Source organism: Gavialis gangeticus, unplaced genomic scaffold (assembly GCF_001723915.1).
Source record: "Gavialis gangeticus isolate Ggan-Ray unplaced genomic scaffold, GavGan_comp1, whole genome shotgun sequence".
NCBI classification, from domain to species: domain Eukaryota; kingdom Metazoa; phylum Chordata; order Crocodylia; family Gavialidae; genus Gavialis; species Gavialis gangeticus.
The window spans coordinates 5,582,390-5,594,053 of NW_017729004.1; positions in this window are offsets into that span (position 1 = coordinate 5,582,390).

The window sequence follows — 11,664 nt, forward strand, 5'->3', positions numbered from 1 at the left end:
CCCTAAAATGAGAGACTGCAGGACCTGGACCTGTTCAGCCTTCACAAGAGAAGGCTGAGGGGGGACCTGGTGACTGTCTATAAACTCACGAGGGGGGACCAGAAGGGTTTGGGAAAGACCTTGTTTCCCCTAGTACCCCCTGGCATAACAAGGAATAACGGCCACAAGTCGTTGGAGAGGAGGTTTAGATTAGACATCTGTAAGAACTACTTCACAGTCAGGGTGGCTAGGATCTGGAACCAACTCTCAAGGGAAGTGGTGCTGGCTCCTACCCTCAGGGATTTTAAGAAGAGGCTTGATGCCTACCTGGCTGTGGGATCATTTGAGCCCAGTTGTTTCTCCTGCCCAGGCAGGGGGTCGGACTTGAAGATCTACAAGGTCCCTTCCGACCCCACTTCTATGATTCTATGATAAGGAAGCATGGCCCTGATTTTGGCTATTACTAAATGGTTTCAATGGTGTCATTTGCTTTGGCAGATCAGAGCTATTTTTGAGGTGCAGGTCCCCATCTGCAGCACGGGGAATTGTGCTCCTTCCCCATCTCGCTAGATGACAAGCACTCCAAGCACAGGGGATGTCTCTTAGCAGCGCTTGTCTTGTGCCTAGTACAATGGGATCTTGATCTTCGCAAGGCCTTCCACATTTTACCGTAAGATTGTGAAAGCACAGTTCAGCTGACTGCTCCCTCCCTCGGACGCAACGTGGATTACTTGTTGCATCTGCTTTCTCCTGGGGCCTCCAGGCTGGCAGCTGCTGTGTAGTAGGGGCAGAAGTTTTTGGTTGGCCTGGCTTCCAAACAAAGCACTGCTTTTCCAAGGTCTGTCTGTCTCGGACGTCCTCCCAATCAGCCCTGTGTGAATCAGCTCGCTTCCGTCATGAGACGACTAGCAATAGAGAGGTGGCAGGGGGTTGTTATTCTAGGCAAATTGAATTATTGCAGAGTGAAATATTCCCTGGAACATCCTCGTTGCTGCCTGAATTGCAAGCCCAGCTCGGGGTCACAGCCAGGAGGGCACCTGCTCCTGGCTGCTTTTGATGGAGAGCTGAACTTCACAAGCCAGCTCTTGCACTGGTGCAAATCAGTGCAATGCTATGGGAATCACTGCAGCTGCTCTCTCCCCTGGCACAGGATCTGCTCTGAGCTCATCTCACCCACCCAGATGGAGTGGGAGGCCAGTCATGACTCAGTGCCCCACTTCCATCTGTAACAGGGATACTGCTTGCGCTAGGAGCCCTGCAGTGCTGTTCCTAGCATGACGCGTGACTGTGTGCATGTCTTGTGTTGGAAGGAGGGACTTGCAGCTGGGACCAGGGGAATGCTGCAGGGGTGAGGAAAGGTGGTCCCTTGTGATCAGTGGCACCGAGGGTACAGAGAGAAGATAAGGCAAGTCTAGAGAACATCATGCTTTAAGTGCTGTGAGCCTGGATGAGAGGCTGGGAAGGAGGGGGCAGCAGGAGTGGCCCAGGGCTGGCTCTTTGGGCACAAAGGGGCTTGGAAACCCCACCATGAGGGACACAGCACCCTGCTCCCTTCATCTCTACTGGCACCAGCAGTGCAGTATTCATCCTCTCCTCCCATGTTAGAAGGAGGAAAATAAGTTTCCCCTTGTTCTCTGAGCTCACTCACCCTTTCTCCAGCTTGGACAGCTGCGGCCTGTCAAGGCCAGTGTATGCACCAGTGGTTTTCACTGCTCTGCCCTGCTTGTCTGGGCGCAAAGGTCTCTGCCACCTATGGGTGCAATTGCCAAGGCAAAGGCTGACGGTGTCTCCTTGAGCCCCAGAGACATCAATGAATGGACCTGCTCCTCCCAGCCACCCTGGATCCCAGTGGCCCTTCATGCTGCCATAGGGAGTAGCAGGGAGACGAGGCTACTGCTGCGAGAGGGAAGCGATAAGGACAAATTTTACCCCTTTCGAGACCATGCACCCAGCAGCTTCCCTGGGCTATAGTGACCCTGGCTCATGTCCAAACTGGGGGGGGGGGGGGAAAACAGAGATACTGCTGCTGTTCTTACTGCCTGCCTCGTAGGGGGAGGCTCTGCCCTGGAGCTTGATTCTTAAACCATCAATTTAATCACGGCTTTAATAGACCTCGTAAAACCCAAGAGGCTGTAAGGGGACCCCGGGTGTTGGGGACCCACGGGGGAAAGGACCTGGCAGAGCCAGGAAATGTGTGGCAGTGTACAGCAAAGGGGCTGAGCCCAAGGTGGGACGCGAGCTGAGGCTCATCCCACCTCTGCCACCAAGACCATGGTGGCAGTGGCGCTTGGTCTCACAAAGATGAGGCTTGTGGGGAGGGAAATGGAGACTGCAGAGCCTGTGATAAACCAGGCAGGGCAGGGAGGGGATGTACAGCCGTAAGCTGAGAGGGTGGAAAGAGCTATTTTGGCACTAGGCAAAAAGCGGGAGGAGCGTGGGCTGCAAGGTGGGCAAGCAGCAGGCAGATGCCATTCAATGAGCCCAGACCCTTGCCGGCTCCTCGAAGTAGAAATGCAGAACTAGCCAGTTGTGGCTAAAGCCACCCCTGGGGATGCCAGGAAAGGAAGGACATTAGGGGCCAACTCTGTGTAATCCTCATGCAGACTCAGCACCTTTCTGCTGAGGGTTCAGGGTTAAGAAACAGCCAGGCCTGGACACCTCAAATAAGCCTGTGCCCCCGCTTCGTGCTAGGGGCTCTACAAACTCGGAGCAAGGCAGAGGCTGTCCGCACTCTGCGGAGCCTGCCATCCAAGCCAGCTGGACAGGTGAGGGTGGCAAGGGCACGTGGCGCCCGGGCTGCGCCCTGCTGCTGTGAGCCCTCCTCGCTCAGTCCCTCCTGCTCCACCAGTGCCATGAGGCAAAGGACCCTGAGAAGGATGCTGGTCGTATGCCCAGCCCCACGCACAGGCATGGATGGTCTCAAGCTGGCTTATTGGCACAGGCTCAGACAGCGACACTGGGGCAGGCTGTGGGTGGAGCAGGGCTGAGCAGCAGGTGTGGGTCTCAGGGGCACCGTGTGGGTCTCATTCTCCCAGCACTGCCAGCCATCCAAACCCCAATGAGCTGAAAGTCCTGGCGGGACAACCTCCTCTGAAACTGCCATCAGCACGTGGAGACTAAAAGCTTCTCCATGTAGACCCCCTCCTACCAACATGCCTCTGTCTCGGGGAGGAAACGCTGCACGTGAGGATTGCATTAGCGTTCAGTACAAGACGCCACAAAGGACTAGCACGTGCAATTCCTCATTGCAGCAGAAGCAAAAAAGGAGGCCGAAGAGCAGTCTGCGGCCTCAACCTATGGATTAAGACCCCCCCCAACATAAAAGCTAGAGCGATGGATCAGTGCTGACGTACATTGCCAGGACCTCCCTTCCATCGGAGCTGACAGACGCAGTCAGTATTGTGGTACCGGGGGGCCGGGGGGAGGCATTTCTTTCCAACTGTAGCTACAAGAAAGAACGGGTGAAGCCATGTGCCCCATGGGAAGAAGTTTCTCCCTTGGGAAGGATGGTCCAATGGATAGATCTCTGAGCCATGAGTCCTGTGTTCTCTACCTGGTTCTGCTGCTGGGTGAGCTGAGACATGGTAATGTGCCTCAGTTTACCCCTCTGTGAAATGGGGGCAATGATAATTGGCTTCCTTGGCAACTTGTTTTGAGACCCACTGATAGGCCTCACAAGGTTCAGAAGTTGCTGGGGCTAAGAGGCTCAGAAAGCGGGAAGGTGGAGGGGGGGCAAGGTCATGATGAGTCACTCCCAAAGGGGTCAGGCCCCTAATGCCTTACCCTACACCAGGAGTGCTTCAGTGGGAGAGGCGTATGGGTAGGGGGCAGCCTGACTACGTGCTGATGGGCAGGGCTGTCTCTATGCGCCTGCCCCCTGGCTTGACCGGGGAGAGCATCCCTGCTACATGAACAGCGCAGACCCATGGACCTGAGCTGCTGTGGAGAGGCAGCGCCTCTGACAGCCAGGGTCAGCCAAAGGCACTGGACGGCTAAGTCAAGTGGAGCCTCGAGGGATGATGCCTAGTGCGACCCCCCACCTGTGATTCATCCCAGCCCTGGGATCCCAAAAGCAGCCTCGGGCAGCTCTTCCCCTGCCTTTGTGCCAGGGGCATCTGAGCAGAGCTTAACCCCTAGGGCCCAAATGCCCTCCCAGCCACTGAGCACCCAATGCACGCGCTTGCAGCTGAGCAGACGTGCTGACAGCTTGAGGCTTGAGACTGCTCCTTGGATGGTCCCGCTGACTCCAACAGGGCCAGTCACCCACGGGCCCAGAGCCAGGTCCTGTTCCCTCTGGACCTTCGCATCCCCCATTGCACTCCTTTCCTGCTGTTGATGCAGTCCGGGTGTTTTATCCTGTCCCTCCAGCCTGGCCAGTCCAACCAGAGGGACCGTGGGTCCGTCTGGCCCAGTCTCCCGTATCACGCGGCAGCAAAGAGAGGATGCTGAAAGGGAGAGTGAGCTGGGTCTGACCAGGGTTTTTCCCTCTATTCCTCTCTCCCTTGCAGCCCCCAGCATTTAAAGTTTAGGAAGTCCTGATTCAGGGGCCGCATCCCAAACTCAATAGCTCCTGAACGGTCCCCACCCCTGAACTCAACCAGGGCATGAGGATTTCCAAACCCCTGGGGAGTTTCAGGTCAGGGATCTCCCCCGCTCACCAAAATAAATCAACCTGCCTGTTCTGCATGAAAGGTTAAACCAAACAGGGCACTTGTACACCGTCCGTTCACTTTGATAAACTGTTTGCAAGTCCTGGAGGTTGGCCGCGGCCCTTTGAGCAGGGCAGGGGGGTGGGCGCGTTGGACAGGGGACCACAGCATGAGGCTGTGCATGCTCATATCCCCCATGGCCTGCACAGAGCAAGGAGGGCTGTGTGCCGCCCCACGGCAGGGGAGAGGATGGGATGGCAGCTTTAAGCCCCTTACGTGCTCCCCGGAGCTTGCCCAGGTCTGAGCCTGGTTCCTGCACCAGCTGGCAGTGGCGATGGGGGTGGATCAGGGTGGATCTTAGCTATGCTTCTTTGCCAGCCGCACCCCTGGCACAGCCGTGGTGAGGCTGCAATGGCTCAGTGCCTGCGAAGAGCATTTGTACGCTCGGGTGACCCCGCTATGACCAGTGAAACCAGCTTCAGGGCAGATTTCTGCTAACTCCCCTCGCGCAGCTCTGGATTGCAAATGCAATTGGCTGAATAGGGGCCTGGAACGGGGGAAGCCCCCAGGCGTTACCCTACTCAGCCAAGGACGTCGGGTGAACAGGCTCATGATTAAACAGGTGTCTAAGTGTTGTCCTGCATCCCTGACAAGAAGCTTTATTTTGGCTTGGCTACCCAGGCCCATGTCACCCCCTGGACCTCTGAATACACATGCTGGTTAACACTGCTCCAGCAAAGAAACAGCAACCTCCATGGCACAGTTGCCGTGCCAGGATACGAGCATCCACCACCGGATACATGCGGTTGATCTCACACGGGCAGGCCAGCTCAGGACCTCCAGGGATATGAAAGGCCCTGTATTCTCCCCAACTGACTGGGTGCAAAATTTGGAGATTTCCCAGCCAGGATTTGCTCAGCAAGAGAAGGGAAAACACTATTTTTTTAATGGAAAAAAAAAAAATTAAAGCATTTAAAAAATGGCAATGATCATTAAAACAGAACACAACATACAGCCCCAATTGGCAGCAAAGCATCCCTTTCAAATGATTGTTATTCATCTATGGATGAACATCTGGCTGGGGTTTTATGATCCCTGCACTTGTTCCTGCCCAGAACAGGGGGTCGGACTCGATGATCTGTTCAGGTCCTTTCGGACCCTAGAAACTATGAAACTATGTTATCGTAGATGAGTCTGTACAGTGCTAGGAGGAATATACGTGCATAGGACAGAAAGCCCCTGCCCCCAAGAGCTTATAGTATCACTACATTGCATCGTTGAAGGAGCAGTGACGTGTGATAAGGGCTAAGCGTAGTTATAGCAGTCTGATTAAATTCCTGTTAAAGATGGAGAAAGAAGGGTTTTAGGAACCTGGGGGAATCCCTGCTGAGCTGTTTGTGGAGATCTGATATGGTGTTCAGCTGCTACCATGACACTGGGCATTTTTAAGAGATTTAGAAGATGGACGAGGCCAGGGTTATGCTCCTGTCTCTGCCGTGTACTAGCTGGGGGACCATGGTCATGCCACTTATTTGCTCCAAGTCTCTTCTATCCTGTCACTGAGGGCAGGGCACATGGCAAGAGGGCAGCGAAGTCTGGATCTGAGCTCAGGAAAGTCTTCCTACCTGTCGGAGCAGCAGGACAGTCTGCCCAGGGAAGCAAAGGGATCCCCTCCCTTGGAGGTTTCCTGGGAGAGACCGGACAGGCACCTGTCTGGGATGGGTTGGGAATGGCACACCTTGCCATCCAATGTTGGACTAAAAGACCCAGAGGTGCCTTCCAGCCCTATGACTCCCTGTTCTGGGGGTGCTAACTCCCTGTAGGTGTAAAATCACTTGAAACCCATCTCTCAGAGGAGCAGGGCAGAATTGTACACGTGGTCCTGGTTAAAGCAAAAAGCATTGCTTTATTGGTAGTTATTCAAATCCATGGGGACAAATGCAGCCCCCCAAAAATCAGCCCAAACTCCACTTGTCCCAGGCAGGAACAGGCCCCTGCCAGTGTGTATATGCAATACTTACGTCAGCAGACTGCTCCAGGCAACAGCCCTTTGGTTGGGGGCTGAGGTCCATGTCAGGGGAGAAGGGTGCAAGAGAGACAGCTAAAGGGGTCTGGCTGATGCCTTCTCCGCCTGATGCAGGGCAAGCGCTCCCTCTCCTGGCAGATGAGAGCTTTGCCGCAAGGATGGGGAAAGAGTCGATCTGGAGTCAAATCCTAGCACCGAAACGCAGCACAAGTTCCTCTTCCTCGCCCAAGAGAAGCAGAAGTCTCTGCGGCATATGGGAGTGATAGTGTAAATAGTTCACCCATCATATAGTGATGCTCATTCGTTAATGTGCCTTAGTTACTGCGCGTTTAGTACACGCTTAATGAAGCACGGTTATTTAGTGATGCGAACTGCGCCTTAGCCTCATAACACTGCGCGATAGGCTACAAGCACAGTTTGTGCTGTGATGCGCTACTGCACAGTGTTATGAGGCTAATGCGCAGTAAGCGTCTCATGTAGACGCACCCACCGTGTTCTGGGTTCGAGACTCAGGCAGTGCAGTCAGTGAGGCTTGGCGAGCATGAGCACGGGTGCGTGGGAAGCAGGCGGCTACTACATATGGTCTTCTCTTATGTAAAGAACAGGGGGAGATGGACAAATCGCTGCAACGAGTGAGCAAGTTGTAACGCTCAGGAGGATGGGCAGGGCCAGGGGCCCGGGCAGGGCCAGGGCTGTCACAAGGGGCTTTGAATTTGAGAAACCTGCTTTTCGAGGCAGAGGGAGAAAATGGTTACTGGTGCAGTGGGGAGGGGGGGGGATGCTTTCTTGGCAGGAAGATGAGGCAGGTGTAGTGCTGAGGCCTGTGATCACCAAGACTGCGAGTCCCCAGCCCCGTGGCCCACATGGGATGTTTGGGGGCTCATACCGAAGCCAAGAGGAATACCCATGGACTCCAGAGGGATCGGACCGAGCCCTGCAACGGGGGTCTAATCCTGCAAAGTACCCCACAGCTACTACAGGGCTCCCCATGGGTCTGATCCTGCTCCCTGCAGATGTTTCCCCCTTATCCCCAGCACAAAGGCAAGCCTGTGCCAGCCCCCAGCCCCTTTCTCTTTCTCGGGGTCGGCGTTTTGGAAGCAGGCTCCCTCAAAGCCAAGGGCCGTTTGTCTTCAGCGCCCTGACTCCCCCTTTTCCTGTCAGCCGGACGATTATTTCAGCGTTTCTCCCTCGTTCTCGACAGCTAATAATTATCTCCGTTTCCTTTTTCTCTTTATCAAAAGAGGCTGTTTTTCAGCCAAAAGGGATGACCCGGGGCCATACATCATCCCCTGACATTGTGCGCCAAGGGGGGAAATCCAGCCCCTTGTGCAAAAAGGCCAGCACGGGGGTCTGCGAATGGGGCAGACCTCCTTGAAGCCTTTAGGGGTGAACAGCATCGGTCCTGGTCTTCCAGCCCAGGCTACCACCCAGCCAGGCTGCTGCTTCTTTTGCATGGCTGACCTGAAGCAACAATTGTAAGTCCAGTTTAAGGTTAGTTAACCAGTCTAACACTCTTGAGGCAAGGGCACGTGTCTCTGCAATGTCACCATCAAATCTGCATCGAAGGCAGGGCGTTGTTATATGGTTCGCGCACAGTTGGATCAGGGTTGCTCCAGTCATATTCTGCAGAAGTCCTAATCCTCCATCGAGTGACCGCAGCGGCCGTGCCCGGTTCGTTTCTGATTTAGAGCCTCCCGCGTTTTTCGCGGATGGTCAAAACTAGGTGGCTTTATTGCGGGGTTGGCAATTAGAAGTTTATTCCAACTGGTCATTTCGTTCCACACTTACGCCGTCGTGTCCTACAAGGGCTTGTACATGTCCACAAAAGTTTTGGGGAGACCAAGTGGTGAGCCGAGAGGCTCTTTAAATCTCTACGGATAGGGAAGTCTGGGTCGCCGTTCATGCAGACGCCCTCTCTGAACGTAGCTTTGTTGTCTGGAGGAGCAATATTGCCCAGCGCCGGTCTGCTATATACGAGTCACAAAGACTCGCCTCTTATCTTGTGGGTGCGGCACACATCCTGGCTGCACTGAACACCTGCGGTTTATTTTATCACTGCGGCTTCCTGCTTCCAGGCCTACAAATAGCTCCTCTTCTAAAAAGCTCGCGTGCTGAAGGAGGGCTGGGTTGGCCCTTCACTGTTGTTAGAGGGCCGCAGCCCAGGGATGGAGCAGCCAGTGCTAGTGTCAGGCTGGACACAGAGGCGATCTGCTAAGTGTGCGCATCCCTGGAGATGAATGAAATGATGCACTGGCTGTGACCCGACCCAGAGCCCATGAAGGATACACCGTGATGAACCCAGTGCATACAGCCTTTCCTGGAAAGAATCACAACCCAGACCCCACATGGCAGGGTGCGATAGTAAAAGCCTGGGATCTGGTTTTGTTACGATCATGGGGCATTTAGGTGGACTGCATCCACTAGTGTCACTGTGGGCACGTCAGCAAGTGCCTCTGGCTTAGTGTGCCCCCAGGGTGGAAAAGGCATCCAGATGGGAGGATGCACAAGAAACGGGGTAGGTTTCTGCTGCCACTGGATTTTGTACGAGCTCATGTGGGTTTCAAAGGGGAATGGGTAGGGCCGTGGGGGATTTATCAAGAGGAAGGGATGGTGCGAGGTTGAATAACCTATAAACCTGACTATGGCAGCGCCTAAAGGCAAGGTCTTGCAATTATCATCATCACCTCCTGGCTGGCTGCTGAGACCGAAGGCTCCAGCCCTCCACTTCCCGGCCTGGGGACAGGAGGAGACAGTGACGAGACCCCTCCAGACAAGGGTCCTTTCAATGTTGTCCCAGCAGAAAATTTCCCTGAGAAACCTCCATTTTCCTGCTAGAGATCTGGGTTTCACCAGAAGGACACAACTGGATGGGAAGGGCTCCCCACGGTCACTCTCCTCTGACCAGCCCTCGCTTCCACCCTGCGTCACAGATCTCGTGCACTGTGCGCGCAAGGGTCAAGCCGTTGGCGAGTCGATGCTGGAAGGGCCGTTGTCTCAGCAGCAGCCTGTCAGGATGCTTTCCTGACCTCTGAGCCGCGTAGCATACCTGCGCGTGATTTATACCGTTAACAGAGATATTGAGGCCTAATGAAGTCATCTCCACTTCCTCTCACCTCCTGATTGAGACCCACACTCCTGCTCGGACCTGTCTCAGCAGCAGTAATTAAAGGCTGTATTGTCCAGAGGAGGATTTAGGGGAGGGAGGGAAGGGCGGGCTGCTCCTTAGGGGGCTTCCTGAGCGGTTGTGGTCAGCTGAGCAAAGCCTGACTCAGAAATGGGAAAAATCAAGGGCCCTTTCAAAGATCAAAAGGGGATTTCACCTTGCCCCAGGCCTCTGCCGCACCCACAAACGATAATCATAATCATGAGTAATGGGGAGAGCTGTTTGACTGAGCCCTGCTCAGCCCCTGCTCCCCTGCTGCACTTCAGCTGCCCCCTTCTCCCCCAGCCCCGAGGACAGCTTGCAAGGCAGGCATCCTACCTGGCAAAGCTTGGGTATAATCCTGCTCGCTTCCCTTCCTTGGACATTGGTCCAAGCTTGAATTCACCCAGGCCCAGAGCGGCCACCCAGGGAAGTCGCCTTGCAGGCCTTCGGGTCCTGGCTTGGTTTCTAAGCTGACCGGTGAGCCCTACATGCATTGCAGACACCAGGCGAAGGAGGTTTGTCCCGCTGGTTCTGCGAGGCTGCTGGCGTTGGGTCAGAGGGAGCTACATCGTCCCGGGGCAAGGTGTGCCTTGTACAGATGGATCTTCACGGGGGGATGTATCTGCATAGTGCCATTAATGCAAACATCCCGTGAGCACCCAGGATGGCTTCCAGCAGCCCCCAAGGGACAGAGGAGGTGGACATCCACCTCTGCCCCATGCTGAGCTCGCACCAGCCAAAGCCCAGGACTGGGCCAAGCTGGGCTACTGGAAAACTTAGTTCCTGACCCCCTTGCATGCTGAGCCTGATTCTCCAAGGCCTTGCACCAGTGAATGATGGTGTTTTGCACTGGCTTGCACGGGGATACATGAGGGCTCAGAAGTCCCTGGGCTGGAGCTGGAAAGCAAAGAAGCCAGCACGGCCACAGCTGGCAGGTTTCAAAGCGATGTTTTACTGCACTGACATTTCACAGAGGCTGTTTCCCTTTCCAACAGCTCCCGGCCCAGCCTTTCGGAGCTTTGCTTATGGCCCAGCCCTGATTCCCGATGGATCATAAAGCTGCATTTCCCTTAGTTAAGCCCCAGTTCGCACGTATGTGAGAGGACACTCATGGCCCTGCACTTTATTACACGGGGGACTGCAATTCCTCTGTCATTCAGCTGTTACTTCAGCTTCAAGGGGCGGGTTGTCCTCTCTCGTTTCCTTGATCGCTTGCAGCATGAAATTGAGATGAAAAACGCAACCCCCGGCCCAGACGAAGGGGCTCAAGCTGCAAAAAAACACCCTGCACATTTACAGCTCTTCAAGTAGCCATCATAAAGCAATCGGCAGCTCTAAAAATTGCCCCTCCTTGTAAAAGGTAATGTCCCACCTGGACCGCTCATTTCACGGGAGCTGCAATCAGCCTGGCCTCAGCCCACAGAGAGAGGTGGCAATCGCTGCGGCGCGAACGGCTTGATGCCTCCCAATAAATCCATCACACCGGTTTCAACAGGGAGTGAAAATGATACGGGGTTTCCCGAATTAACCAGCTGCCTCCGTCACCTCTCGGCCTCCCCAGAGAAACACCTCCCCATTGCTTGCTACTGCAGTGGCACATCCTCATGCAAACCCCACGCAGAGCAAGAACAGGATGAGACCCAAGGGTCCTGAACCGGCCCTGCAGATTCAGCCAGTGGTTTCCACGGGGGTGCATTGAGCCAAAGGAGGGAGGAATAGGGCCGTGGGCTGAGCCACTGCTCTGGGGCCGCAGCACAAGCTAGATTGGCGCGGCGGGGTCAGGGGTTTGCAAGACATGATAGATAGACAGACAGACAGGCTGGCGAGGAAGGGAGAAAGCAAGCTGAGATATCACCTCCTCCCGG